The sequence below is a fragment of the Podarcis vaucheri genome (genome assembly GCF_965113315.1).
Source record: "Podarcis vaucheri genome assembly, chromosome: 10".
NCBI classification, from domain to species: Eukaryota; Metazoa; Chordata; class Lepidosauria; order Squamata; family Lacertidae; genus Podarcis; species Podarcis vaucheri.
The window spans coordinates 74,204,645-74,216,821 of NC_138748.1; the positions used below are offsets into that span (position 1 = coordinate 74,204,645).

Consider the following 12,177-nt stretch of genomic DNA (forward strand, 5'->3'; position numbering starts at 1 on the left):
AGAAAGCAGCACACAACAGGAAAAATCCCCTTCTACACATTCATCGATGCCAGACCTGGAACCTTCTTATAGCACTGACCAATCAAGAGAAGAGGTGCCTTTGCCAACCTCCCCAAATAGTCCTACCGCCCAGCCTCATCCCTCCTTGCGGAGTATTATGGATTCAACAGCAAGATCAGTGACGGAACTGATTGAAGACCCAACAGGCCACATAAATCATGTAGCTCAAAAGACCAGTAGCAGGCTACAGAGAGACCAAACTTCTGACGAGATAGCTGGTCCACCCCGGGTGGCCCACCAAACTCTTTTGGAAAAGGGGTCCGCCCCTGTTCAAGGTCCTACTCCTAGTAGATCGAGTGGCCAAGCTCAACAGTCAGATGACCTTGTAAATGCTACTCAGCCTTTACGAGAGGTTTTTCATCAGAGGAAGATAACTGATTTCTTTATTGGCTCCCCTCTTCCCGTATTAAAGTTGAGCCAGTTTTCCGAATGACAGTCAATTGGAGGTACGGGGAAACCCCAGCCTTCAATATTAAGTTGGAACATTGCTGGATGGAAAAGTAAAAAATTAGATCCAGAATTCCAAAAATATATTAATTCCTTTCTTATTATACTATTACAAGAAACTTGGGTGGAGGAGGAAATTGAGTTAAATGGCTTTGAGTTTATATGTCTGCCTGCTAGCCCGTCAACGAATGGTGGCCGCCCTAAAGGTGGCCTTACAATTGGTATCTCCCTTAAACTTCGGGCTAAACTTTCACTAGTGCACGCATTTCCGCCTTATGCTATTACCGGACTGATCTCTGGTGGAAACTTCTCTTTATTGGTTACAAATGTCTATTTCCCTCCGGGAGGGTTAGCAGCGGATCTTACTTCTAGATGGGAATCCCTAGAGGATTTTTTACTTTCTTGCTATCTTAAATATCCCAATGTCCCCTCCATTACTGGAGGCGATTTTAACGCTCGGATAGCCTCAAATTGGGAGGCTCTTAAAAAGTCTAAGTGGTGGATTGACCCTGGCGCTCAAACTTACGATCTAGCATACACCCCCACTAGAATATCAAAGGATGTAAAAGTCAACAAGTCGGGAGTGATGCTTTATCAGATGACTCTACGCCTTAATTTAATAATATTAAACGGCAGGTGTCCTCCAGACATACCAGGAGAGTTCACCCACATGGGGTTAAAATCCAACAGTGTTCTCGACTATGTTTTGGTTTCCCGGGATCTATTTTTGAATGTCACCTCCTTTAAATTGATAATGCCCAATTTAGTGACCATCTTCCCCTGACAACCAAGTTATGTGTTGACTGGCAGTTGCTCGACCGCTTCCACCCAATCCCGGTGACTGTGGAGTCATCCTCTAAAGTAAAGGGGACTAGATGGTCCCCTGCCCTCGCTCATAGATATATGGATTTTATCAGAGAAAAGTTTTCTGGTGATCAGCCGGACGTAGGAATAGTCCCACGTGATCCTATTACCTGTTTGAACTTTTTTTCTTGCCTGATAGAAGTTTTAACTCGCTTTTTTACTTCTCCTACCTATGGAGTTAAAAAAGACTATTTTAAATTTGGCGCCCCTTGGTTCAACTCTGCTTGCAAACTAGCCAGACTCCATCTTCATACAATATACAATGATTATAAACTTTCCGCCGCTCCGGCTTTACCTCCATCTTATTCCCTGGCTAAAAAAGCATACAAACAGGCCCAGAAATCGGCCAAACGGGAATGGCATTTAAATCGTTGGCAGACTATAATTTCTGCCTCAAAATCTCATAACTCCCGGAAATTTTGGTCCTTAATAAAGGGAAGAAACACGAAATACCCCTTAACGGTGATCCCGGCCCCTACATGGGAGCAGTTCCTGAGAAAATATTTCTCAGTGGCAGAAGCTCCGGCCACTCATTGGAGACCTTCTAATCCCCTTCCCGTCTGGCCCAATACCGACCCTGCGGAAATCCTAGAATTGATAGCTGAGCTGAAAACTGGTAAGGCCCCTGGGCCAGATTTGGTCCCAGTTGAGGCCATAAAGCTTCATTCTGCATGGTGGGCAGGGATCTTAGCTAAAACGTTCGACGCAATAAATGCCACGGGCTTAATACCAGGAACGTGGAAGGAGGCCATTATAATTCCTATCTACAAAAAAGGCCCTCCCGGTGACCCAGGGAATTATCGGAATATCAGTCTGCTATCGTCCATTGGGAAAATATATGCCCGTTTTTTGCTGACAAGGTTGATGAAGTGGTCAGTTGAGGCTGACCTGATTGGACATGAGCAAGCTGGATTTAGATCAAACCGATCCACAACAGACCAGGCAATTATTCTTTATCACTTAGCCCGGAAATACTCGACACCTCGACGGGGCCAACTTTGCGCAGCTGTCATAGATTTGAAAGCTGCGTTTGATAGTATTCCGAGGAAATTGCTATGGGATAAACTTGCCTGTTGGGGAATAGATAGAAGGCTCCTGTGGCTTATCTCCCAACTTCATGCCGGGTCCGTGGCCAGGGTGAGATTATCCCCTGCTGGAGACCTGACTAACCCAGTGCCAGTAAATAAGGGTGTACGCCAGGGCTGTATTTTAGCGCCGCTTCTTTTTAACTTATTTATCAGTGATATGAGGAACCCATTAGCCGTCGCACAAAAATTTATCCACACCCCTCGCATAGCTGATTACCGTTGTCCTTTACTTCTCTACGCAGATGATGCGGTACTACTCTCTTACTCTAGAGTGGGTTTAAGGAGGGCATTAAAGATTTTTGCGACATATTGCCATTCTAATCATCTGTCTATCAACCACACCAAGTCTAAAGTACTGATATTTTCAAGGAGTCGAAAACTTTATTCATGGAAGCTGGAGGGCACAAGTACATAAGTTTAAATACTTAGGAATTTATTTTCAATATAATCTAGGGTGGAAAGCGCATGTTGAATATCTTCAAAACAAGACAAAAGCCCTATCACACTCCCTCCTCCGTTTTTTCTACTCTGAGGGGGCCTTATTCATCCCTGCGGCCTTGAAAGTGTATAGCATCAAAGTGATGGCCACAATGGCCTATGCTGCTCCTTTATGGGCTGCCTTTGCAAACCTCTCACCTTTAGAGACACTTCAAAGACAATTCTTACGCCGACTTTTAAAATTACCAACATGCGTAAGTAATGCGGCCGTTCGCTTAGAAATGAAGATCCCCTCAGTGGAGTTAGTCATATGGAGGAGAGTTTTGATCTATTGGATATCCCTATGGCATAAACTCCCGAACCACTATCTCATTCAATGCATGTGGCGGGATGACTTCACAAATTTGTGGTCAGGAAAAATCCATGCCAAATTGCTGTCCTATGAGATCTCGCCCACTGTATAAAACAAAGGCTGGATGATACGGAGCTATACCAAAATTTCGTAGCTGGTGGTGGAGCCTGCTCGCCGTTAAATTTCGGCATAACCCCTATCTACCGCGCTCCGTCCTACTTAACATCGCTTATGGCCGCGTCTCACCGATATGCCTTCATTAGAGCTAGGTTCAATATCTTTCCAACAAACGTGCTGAGACATAGATTCACTAAGGGCCAAGTCCCTTCAATGTGTGCTTGTGAAATGAAAACATCTGAATCTCTACATCATGTTATGTTTATCTGCCCTTTGTACAGTTCAGCCCGTGCTAGTATACTAAACCCCATAATCCAGCCTATGGCTGACAAACCAGTAGACCTACAGCTTGCCTGGGTTCTTCAAGATGTGGATCCTTATATTACCCTGCAGGTTGCTAAATTCCTAACAGCCGTCCTCTCGTACAAGAGACGGAACGGAATGTTAGCTGATTATTGATAGTCATAAGAATTTTCTATAATGACATCACATATTGTTTTTAGTGTAGTGCCAAAATTTTTTTAATCTTAATCTTAAACTTTTTTATGGATGACTAATATACAAACCACAAGTAGTATAACACAGTTCACAACTCACAAGGACGGATGATTTTTTATTTGATTTGTTTTGTTGTGTTGTGCTTCATGATGGGCGTAAAGCCGAATAAACATTTGTTGTTGTTGTGTTGAGAAGCAAGCAGCTAGTAAGCCTGATCTTTATTGATCTGTTGCAACAGGGTCCTCACTCACCACACGCAGGAGGGAGGAGGAACCCAGAACAATGGCACACAAAGCCTTATATAGACATTTTAAATTCCCTGCCCTGGAGCTCAAGACCACCCCTCCATACATCATACATACACCACAGAAGAGGTGTAACCCAAGACCACCCCCCACCCCCGATACATCATACCTACATCACAGAAAGGGCGGTTTACAGCAGAAATCTGAGTGGTTTGTTTACCTCCTGTCTGCCAGGTTACCTGTTTAATGGTCACTTGATTGGATTCCCAGGGGAGCCTGGCCAGTCTTTTGTAATGATGAATATTTAGTTCCTGTGCCAGGTCACAGCCTTACACCCTATTCATATCTTAAATGTACCCTTAAGAAAGGATTTGTGAAGGAAAAGACAATGGGGAGGCTCCTCCCATCTCTTCCTCTCTTTTAAATTGGAACCAGTGAAGGCAGTGAATTCCCTGTGTGCCTTTCTGGAGGTGGTTGGAGGATGGATGGCAGCTAAGGGATTGAGGTTGAATCCAGACAAGGGAGGCAGGTGTGGGGAACTCCCGGTTCCTGATGGCGTAACAGTGCCCCTAAAGGACCAGGTCATCACCTCTGAGTATTGGGGTCAGTGCCCCTATTCCTCCAGCAGGAGCGATTGTGGGGCTTCCTCGCCCACTTCCATTCAGCTCCGCCATTCCCATAGGGCAATTCTTCTTCAGCCATTGTGGGAGCAGACGGGCTGGAAGATGAAGCGGCTTCCCTTGGAGTAGGCTTTGCTTTGCTTTCTGCTGACCTCAGTCTCTTGGATTGTGGCCAGCTTTCCTCTTCCATTTCCCTGAATGCTGAGCAGTGTTGGATGTGTGGAGAAGCGAAATTCACTCCATAAATCTTCCACAGGGTTTCCTCCACAGCACAGAAGGATGGGAGGAGGGAGGAACACGTAGTAATAAACGGAGACTCCTATGAATGGAGAGAAGCAGAAAGTGGAGTTCCCTATAGATCAGTATTGGGACCCGTGGCTTTTCAACTTGTTCATAAAGGATCTAGAGTTAGGAGTGAGCAGGGAGGGGGGAAAGTTTGCTGGTGGCAGTAAATTGTCCTGGGTTGTTCAAAGAAAGAGAGATTGCCATCCCACCACCAGCCCCAGGCTTTGTGCCTTCTTCCCTTGGGGGTTCCCAAGCTGGTGCCTCCCCCCCCCCCATCCAGCCAGTCCATGACAGCAAAAACAGCCATAGCAGTAAAATCAGTATGCTAGTAATATACACTCTGGTCCTCTGGTAGGAAAACTCCCTTGCAGCAGGATTGAATAATAACTTCTGGGAATATGGAAAAGTACTACTACTACTACAACAACAACAGCAGCACCTTAGGGACCAACTAAGCTTATACCTAGAACAATCATAGTTGGTCTCTAAGGTGCTACTAGACTATTTTTAATTTTTCCCCCAACTGCGTCAGACCAATACGGTTACCTACCTGAATCTAGATGTCATGGGGTGTTGGAGGGCAGTAGTTCCTTTGGTGGGGGACATGTCCTGCACCTTCTGGGGTCATTTTTCCACCCTTGGTGCCCACCCTGCACTCAGCTCTCACCTGTGGCTTCCAGAAGCTGTCAGCATGCAACAGGGGTTCAAGAAACTGCTTCAACCAGCCGGCTAAACCAGGTGAGGAAAGCTGATGGGTCTAAAATCCTTGGGGGGCTGGGGAATTCTGCTGCACCTGAAGTCAAGCCCTGGTGGATGGAGAGGAGGAGAACAACCGTGAATCCCACAGTCCAGAAGGCAGATTCTGCCCGTGCAGAAGAGGAACGTGAAGGGCAGATGGGGCACGTCCACCTGGAGGCTTGTTATCTAGTCCCAGGGTTACTCTGACATTGAATTATATATGAATTACAGTATTGAAATGCGCCTGCTCCCACTTCATATTCTGCTATTACTCTACTCTGCTTGTCTGTTTCTTACTTGAGTGCTGTTTTGGTATGCTAAGTCAGGGTTTTACTGTAAATTAAGTTTTTGCTATTTTTGGGATCCTGTTATGCTTATCTGTCTTCAGTAGTAAATTTCTCAGCTGAATATTTTTGCTGCCTCTGTGTTTTCTCCTACTCTGCTAACTATAAATCAATCATTATGGAGGAGCAAGATCTGCAACCTGAAGCCCTCAACCGCCTCGGCCCTGTGGACCTGAAGGAGCATCTTCATCCCCATCGCCCAGTCCGGACAGAGAGGTCTGCCTCCGAGGGTCTTCTGCTGGTTCTCTTGCTGTTAGAAGTGAAGTTCCAGGGAACCAGGCAGAGGGCCTCCTGCCCCATGGAATGCCCTCCCTTCAGAGGGCAAGGAAACAGGCAACCATCTGACATTTAGAAGACAGCTGTATCAGGAGGTTTTTAATGTATGATGTTTTACTGTCTTGTATATGTACTGTAGGGACACTGGTGTCGTTGTGGGTTAAACCATAGAGCCCAGAACTTCCTGATCAGAAGGTTGGCGGTTCGAACCCCCGCGACGGGGTGAGCTCCCATTGCTCAGTCCCTGCTCCTGCCAACCTAGCAGCAGTTCAAAAGCACATCAAAGAGCAAGTAGATAAATAGGTACTGCTCTGGTGGGAAGGTAAACGGCGTTTCTGTGCGCTGCTCTGGTTCGCCAGAAGCGGCTTAGTCATGCTGGCCACATCACCCAGAAGCTGTACGCCGGCTCCCTCGGCCAATAAAGCGAGATGAGTGCTGCAACCCCAGAGTTGGCCACGACTGGACCTAATGGTCAGGGGTCCCTTTACCTTTACCTATATGTACTGTAAGCTGCCCAGAGCGGCTGGGGGAAAACACTAATACTATAACTTCTACAGTGGTACCTCAGGTTACAGGCGCTTCAGGTTACAGAACAGTTAAGAACAGTTTCAGGTTAAGAACGGACCTCCAGAACGAATTCAGTTCTTAACCTGAGGTACCACTGTACTATTATTATCATCATGTGATTTTTTGTAGTTATTTTCGAATTCGTACTGCAATATTAGCTTACGAAATTTTATGGGTGGAGAAAATCACAGGGTTGCCGTAAATTATAATCCCACCCACAAACTCTCATTCACATACAGTCTATAAATTTGGGAAGGTCACACACCTCACCTGTGCTAATACTGGCAGTCTTTGGCCTGCACAGGCAAACCCGGTGTGTAGAGCCTCCAGCCACAGGCACTGTCTATCATGAAAATGGGTCCTTTGACTGGGAAGATTCATGCAGTCGCTGTCATTGCTTTTCTCCCAAGAAGCAGGTGTCTTTTAATTTTGTGGCTGCTGTCACCATCTGTAGTGATCATGGAGCCCAAGAAAGTAAAATCTCCATTTCTTCCCCTTCTATTTGCCAGGAGGTGATGGGACCAGTGCCTATGATCTTTGTTTTTTTGATGTTGAGCTTCAGACCATATTTTGCGCTCTCCTCTTTCACCCTCATTAAAAGGTTCCTTAATTCCTCCTCACTTTCTGCCATCAAGGTTGTGTCATCTGCATATCTGAGGTTGTTAATATTTCTTCCGGCAATCTTAATTCCGGCTAGGGATTCATCCAGCCCAGCCTTTCGCATGATGAATTCTGCATATAAGTTAAATAACCAGGGAGACAATATACAGCCTTGTCGTACTTCTTTTCCAATTTTGAACCAATCAGTTGTTCCATATCCAGTTCTAGCTGTAGTTTTTGTCCCACATAGAGATTTCTTAGGAGACAGATGAGGTGATCAGGCACTCCCATTTCTTTAAGAACTTGCCATAGTTTGCTGTGGTCAACACAGTCAAAGGCTTTTGCATAGTCAATGAAGCAGAAATAGATGTCTTTCTGGAACTCTCTAGCTTTCTCCATAATCCAGCGCATGTTTGCAATTTGGTCTCTGGTTCCTCTGCCTCTTCTAAATCCAGCTTGCCCTTCTGGGCGTTCTCGGTCCACATACTGCTTGAGCCTACTTTGTAGAATTTTAAGCATCACCTTGTTTGAGTATGGTGACATAAATCAAGGTTTCCACTCAGACTGAAACTGCATCTACAGTCAATACATTTAAATAGTTTCTCCCCTGTGTGTCGGCTGATGTTATCTCAGATTTCCATTCTGACTGAAGCATTTACTGTACACCATACTGTCAGGGGTTCAGAGACAGAGGCACAGGTGAGGGAGGAGACGGAGAGCGACGAGGAAGAATCCCAGGACAGTGAGGAAGAGGATGACAATGACTCGAGATCTTCCATGAGTCTCTCAAGTGAATCGGAGGATTCTCAGGAGGGGGCGCCCCTAGTCAGGACAAGGGGGGGTCACAGGGGGGACCTGCCAGGAGCAGGGAAGCAGCAGGGAAACCCCGAGCGGGAGTGGGAGATCGGGGCCGGCTTCCCAGCAGGAACGAAGGGAAGAGAGGGGGGTTCCCAGTGTGACACACGGAGCGGAGCAGGAAAGAGACAGGGGAAGGAGATCTGGGGAGAACCTCCTGCCGGAGGAGGCGGAGAGTAGTACAGGGAGTAGTGTAAGTGTCAAAAGGAAGGTCAGGGGTAGCGAGCGCGCGCCAAGTTCAAATGTGGAGGCGCGCTGAAATGGAGAAAGCCCGGAGGAGGAGCCCAGCCCCAAAGCACGAAGGAGGGGGGAACAGGCATCTCAGGAATCCGCTTCAGGAGAGAGCAGGAGGGAAGGAACCCAGGGGGGCAGAAAGACCCTGCGGAAAAGGAAAGACAGGAAGAGGTGGTCTAGCACAAGCCTCTTAAGTTGGTGCAGGGGCGGGACCGATTCAGAGGGGACTTCAAATGTCTGACGTTAGAGACTCGGGGCTGCGCGCCTCGGTTGTGGAACCAATAATGAACTGCAATAAACATCCTTGTATATAAGAAGAGCTTGGCGTTGGTCTTTTGTGAGCTGAGACCTGAGGCAGCCTCTGACAGTAAGTCCCCTCCAAAACTACGCAAATTTTTTTTTTGCAAAGCTCACGAAGTTTGGCAGCCATGAGTATGGAGCAGCAGATAGCTGAGCTACGCAACGCAGTCTCCCGGCTTACCACTGAGGTAGTGGTCTCCCAGAAGAAGGGGGAAGAGGCGGAAAAGCGGTGCCAAGATCTGCAAGCCAGGTGGGATCATGCATGCCAAGTGGGGTTCCCGGGGACCAAAGCTGCTGGAGTAGCACTGGGCAGAAGAGGGGGCAACTTGGTAGCCCACTTCGATGGGAACCTGCAGCAATACCCCAGTTTTAAAGCAGACGTAGAATATGCGTTGCACTTGCTTCGCAACGACTTTAAAGATGAGGAAGAGAAAGTGGGCTTCATTGTGTCCCACTTGCATGGGGAAGCGAGGGCTTGGCTGCGCAATCTGTGGCGTGAGGATTGCCCTGCTCGAAGGGACTCTGATGAATTTATCAAATGCATGGACGCTTGCTTCCAGTCTAGCGTGGATGTGGATGTGGCACGCCAGCAGATCCATGGTTTAAGGCAAGGCATGGCTTCAGTACGTCAGTACCATGCTCGCTTTTTCGCCTTGCTGAATGTGCTGCGATGGGAGAAAGATTCTCTGGCTGTCAGAGACTTATTTTGGGAGGGGCTCTCTAGCCCGGTGAAGGACGAGCTGGCTAGGGGGGACAGACCTAAAACCCTGGCAGACGTGGTGCAGCGTGTGCTTGCCATTGGAGTGCGCCAGGAAGAACGCCCTTGGCGCAATGAGGGGGGTAGCCAGCTTCACGCACCGTCTAGAGTGCCTCCTTTGTTTCCCAGAGATCCAGGACGTCCGCGTCTCTCCCCTCAGCTGCAGCCAGGGGAGGAGCCTATGGAACTGGGGAGTGCAAAGGCTCAGTCAGTGGCCGGAGCCCCAGCGTCCGGAACAGTCAAGAAGAAGCCTCCTAGAGGGAACAGGAAGTGTTACATCTGTGACAGTGGGACGCACATGGCGAAAGAGTGTCCCCAGAGGCTGCGGCAGCACACTGCAGCCTTGGCAACAGTAAATGCAGCAGCACAGCATGAAGAGCTGTTTCAGGGAAATGACAATGCCTGGCTGGAATCAGCAATGTTGGGGCACAGCCAGGCAAATCAGTAGAGCAGTCCCCAGCGCTTTTGCAGCCTACAGACCCCCTGCCACCCAAACCTGTAGTGCAGCTCACTGCAACCCTCCAGCTACCTAATGGACGCACCCTGGAGGTCCCCATCACAATTGACAGTGGGAGCAACGCAGACTTCGTGGGGGTGCAGTTCGTCAAGCAGCATCGCATAGAGCTTCTGCCAGCCACGCTGCCATTGAACGTCGTCACAGTGGATGGCAGGAAACTGCTGGGGGGGCAAGTGGTACAACAGACGCCGCCCATGGTGATGCAGATTGGCAATCACCGAGAAGTCATCAGTTTCAACGTCACCCGCCTGTCAGACACGCCTATAGTGTTAGGCATGAGTTGGCTGGATAGGCACAGCCCGACCATGGCGTGGTACCAGCGGCAGCTCACCTTCGGCTCGTCCTATTGCGCGCAGCATTGCATCCAGACCGGTCAGGAGGAGGAGGGCCAAGAGGAGGGGCAGCAGCTACGTCTCAGCATGGCGCAAGCAGTACCCCTCAAGTACAAGGGGTTTTTGGAGGTTTTCTGCGAAAAGGAGGCTGACCAATTGCCACCTCACCGGCCCTACGATTGCGCTATTGACCTCTTGCCAGGGACAACGCTGCCGCCTGTGAAGCTGTATTCCATGTCCGAGGAGGAGCTGCAGGAGCTCCGGGAATTCATAGACCACAATCTGCAGCGGGGATTCATCCGAGAATCGAAGGCTGTAGGGGGCAGTCCTGTGTTTTTTGTGAAGAAGAAGGACACGCCCCAAAAGAGGCTCATCGTAGACTTCAGATTCATAAACTCAAAGACAAAGCCCGCGGCCTTTCCCATGCCCAAGATCGACGACCTGCTCGCGACGGTGCGGAAAGGGAAGATCTTCACCAAGTTGGATCTCCGCGGAGCTTACAATCTCATACGCGTGCGAGAGGGTGATGAGTGGAAGACGGCCATGTTCACGCCGTTGGGCACCTACGAATACAGAGTTATGCCGTTTGGTCTCCAAAATGGCTCCCACTTTTTCCAAGCTTTTATGCATCATGTGCTAGCGGGACTCCTCTACAAGAAGTGCGTGTGTTTCCTCGACGACATTCTGATCTTCTCAGAATTGCCGGAGGCTCACGAGAGCGACGTGAAGGAGGTCCTGCAGAGGCTACGGGAGCACAGGCTCTACGCCAAGCTGGAGAAGTGCCAATTCAACGTGACGGAGGTGGATTTTCTGGGCTATAGGCTGTCCGACAGAGGACTAGCCATGGACAGCGCCAAGGTCCGTGCGGTGTTGGACTGGAAGAGCCCGCGAAACCGAAAAGAGGTCCAGAGGTTCGTCGGCTTCGCCAACTTTTACCGCAAGTTCATCAGGGGTTTCGCCAAGGAGACGGCAGCTATCACGGACACTCTCAGCTCCAAGAAGAAGAAGTTCACCTGGACGGACCAGGCGGAGCAGTCCTTCAGGAGACTTAAGAGTCTCTTCGCGTCCGAAGAACAGCTGCTACACGTGAATCCTGGCAGGCCCATGAGGGTGGAGACTGACGCATCTGACAGAGTGGTGGGGGCCGTCCTCTTACAGGAAGACCCGCAGGGAAACTGGAGGCCCTGTGCTTTCTACTCCCGAAAGCTCAGCAAGTCGGAGCAGAACTACACCATTTGGGACAGGGAGTTGCTGGCCATCCACGCAGCTTTCAAGGCGTGGAGGCACTTTCTCATCGGAGCCAAGCACACCGTGCAGGTCCGCACGGACCACAAGAACCTAGAGTACTGGCGCACGGCGAAGCTACAGAGCCAGAGGCACATACGCTGGGCGGAGTTCTTTGCGGATTTCGATTTCAGGATAGAGTACATCCCAGGTGACAACAATGTCATAGCAGATGCGCTCTCCAGGAAACCGCAGTATCTCGAGGCAGCGGCACCGGTGGCAGCCAAGCACATTTTTGCACCGCAGGCGTGGGCGTGCACTTCAGCCGCCGTGAACCTGGAGGCGGTGCGTCGCGCGTTGCAGGCGGATCCGTTCGCACAGTCCAAGATGGAAGAGGTGCGGAGGGGCACAGCGAAGGA

General features: G+C 49.2%; 2 protein-coding genes across 3 annotated transcripts in view; both read right to left on the bottom strand.

Moving 5' to 3' along the window:
- The window catches only part of LOC309541252 (uncharacterized protein), a 246,014-nt gene that overhangs the window by 131,143 nt on the left and 102,694 nt on the right, over nucleotides 1–12,177 (bottom strand). The window lies entirely within an intron of this gene.
- The window catches only part of LOC309541304 (uncharacterized protein), a 118,446-nt gene that overhangs the window by 51,272 nt on the left and 54,997 nt on the right, over nucleotides 1–12,177 (bottom strand). Inside the window, exon 2 of one of the 2 annotated variants that reach the window (XM_082239021.1) lies at nucleotides 5,428–5,453. The exons of the other annotated variant lie outside the window; for it this stretch is intronic. The gene's annotated coding sequence lies outside the window, so the exon portion shown is untranslated. The remainder of the gene's footprint in view (nucleotides 1–5,427; nucleotides 5,454–12,177) is intronic. 2 annotated transcript variants of the gene reach the window in all.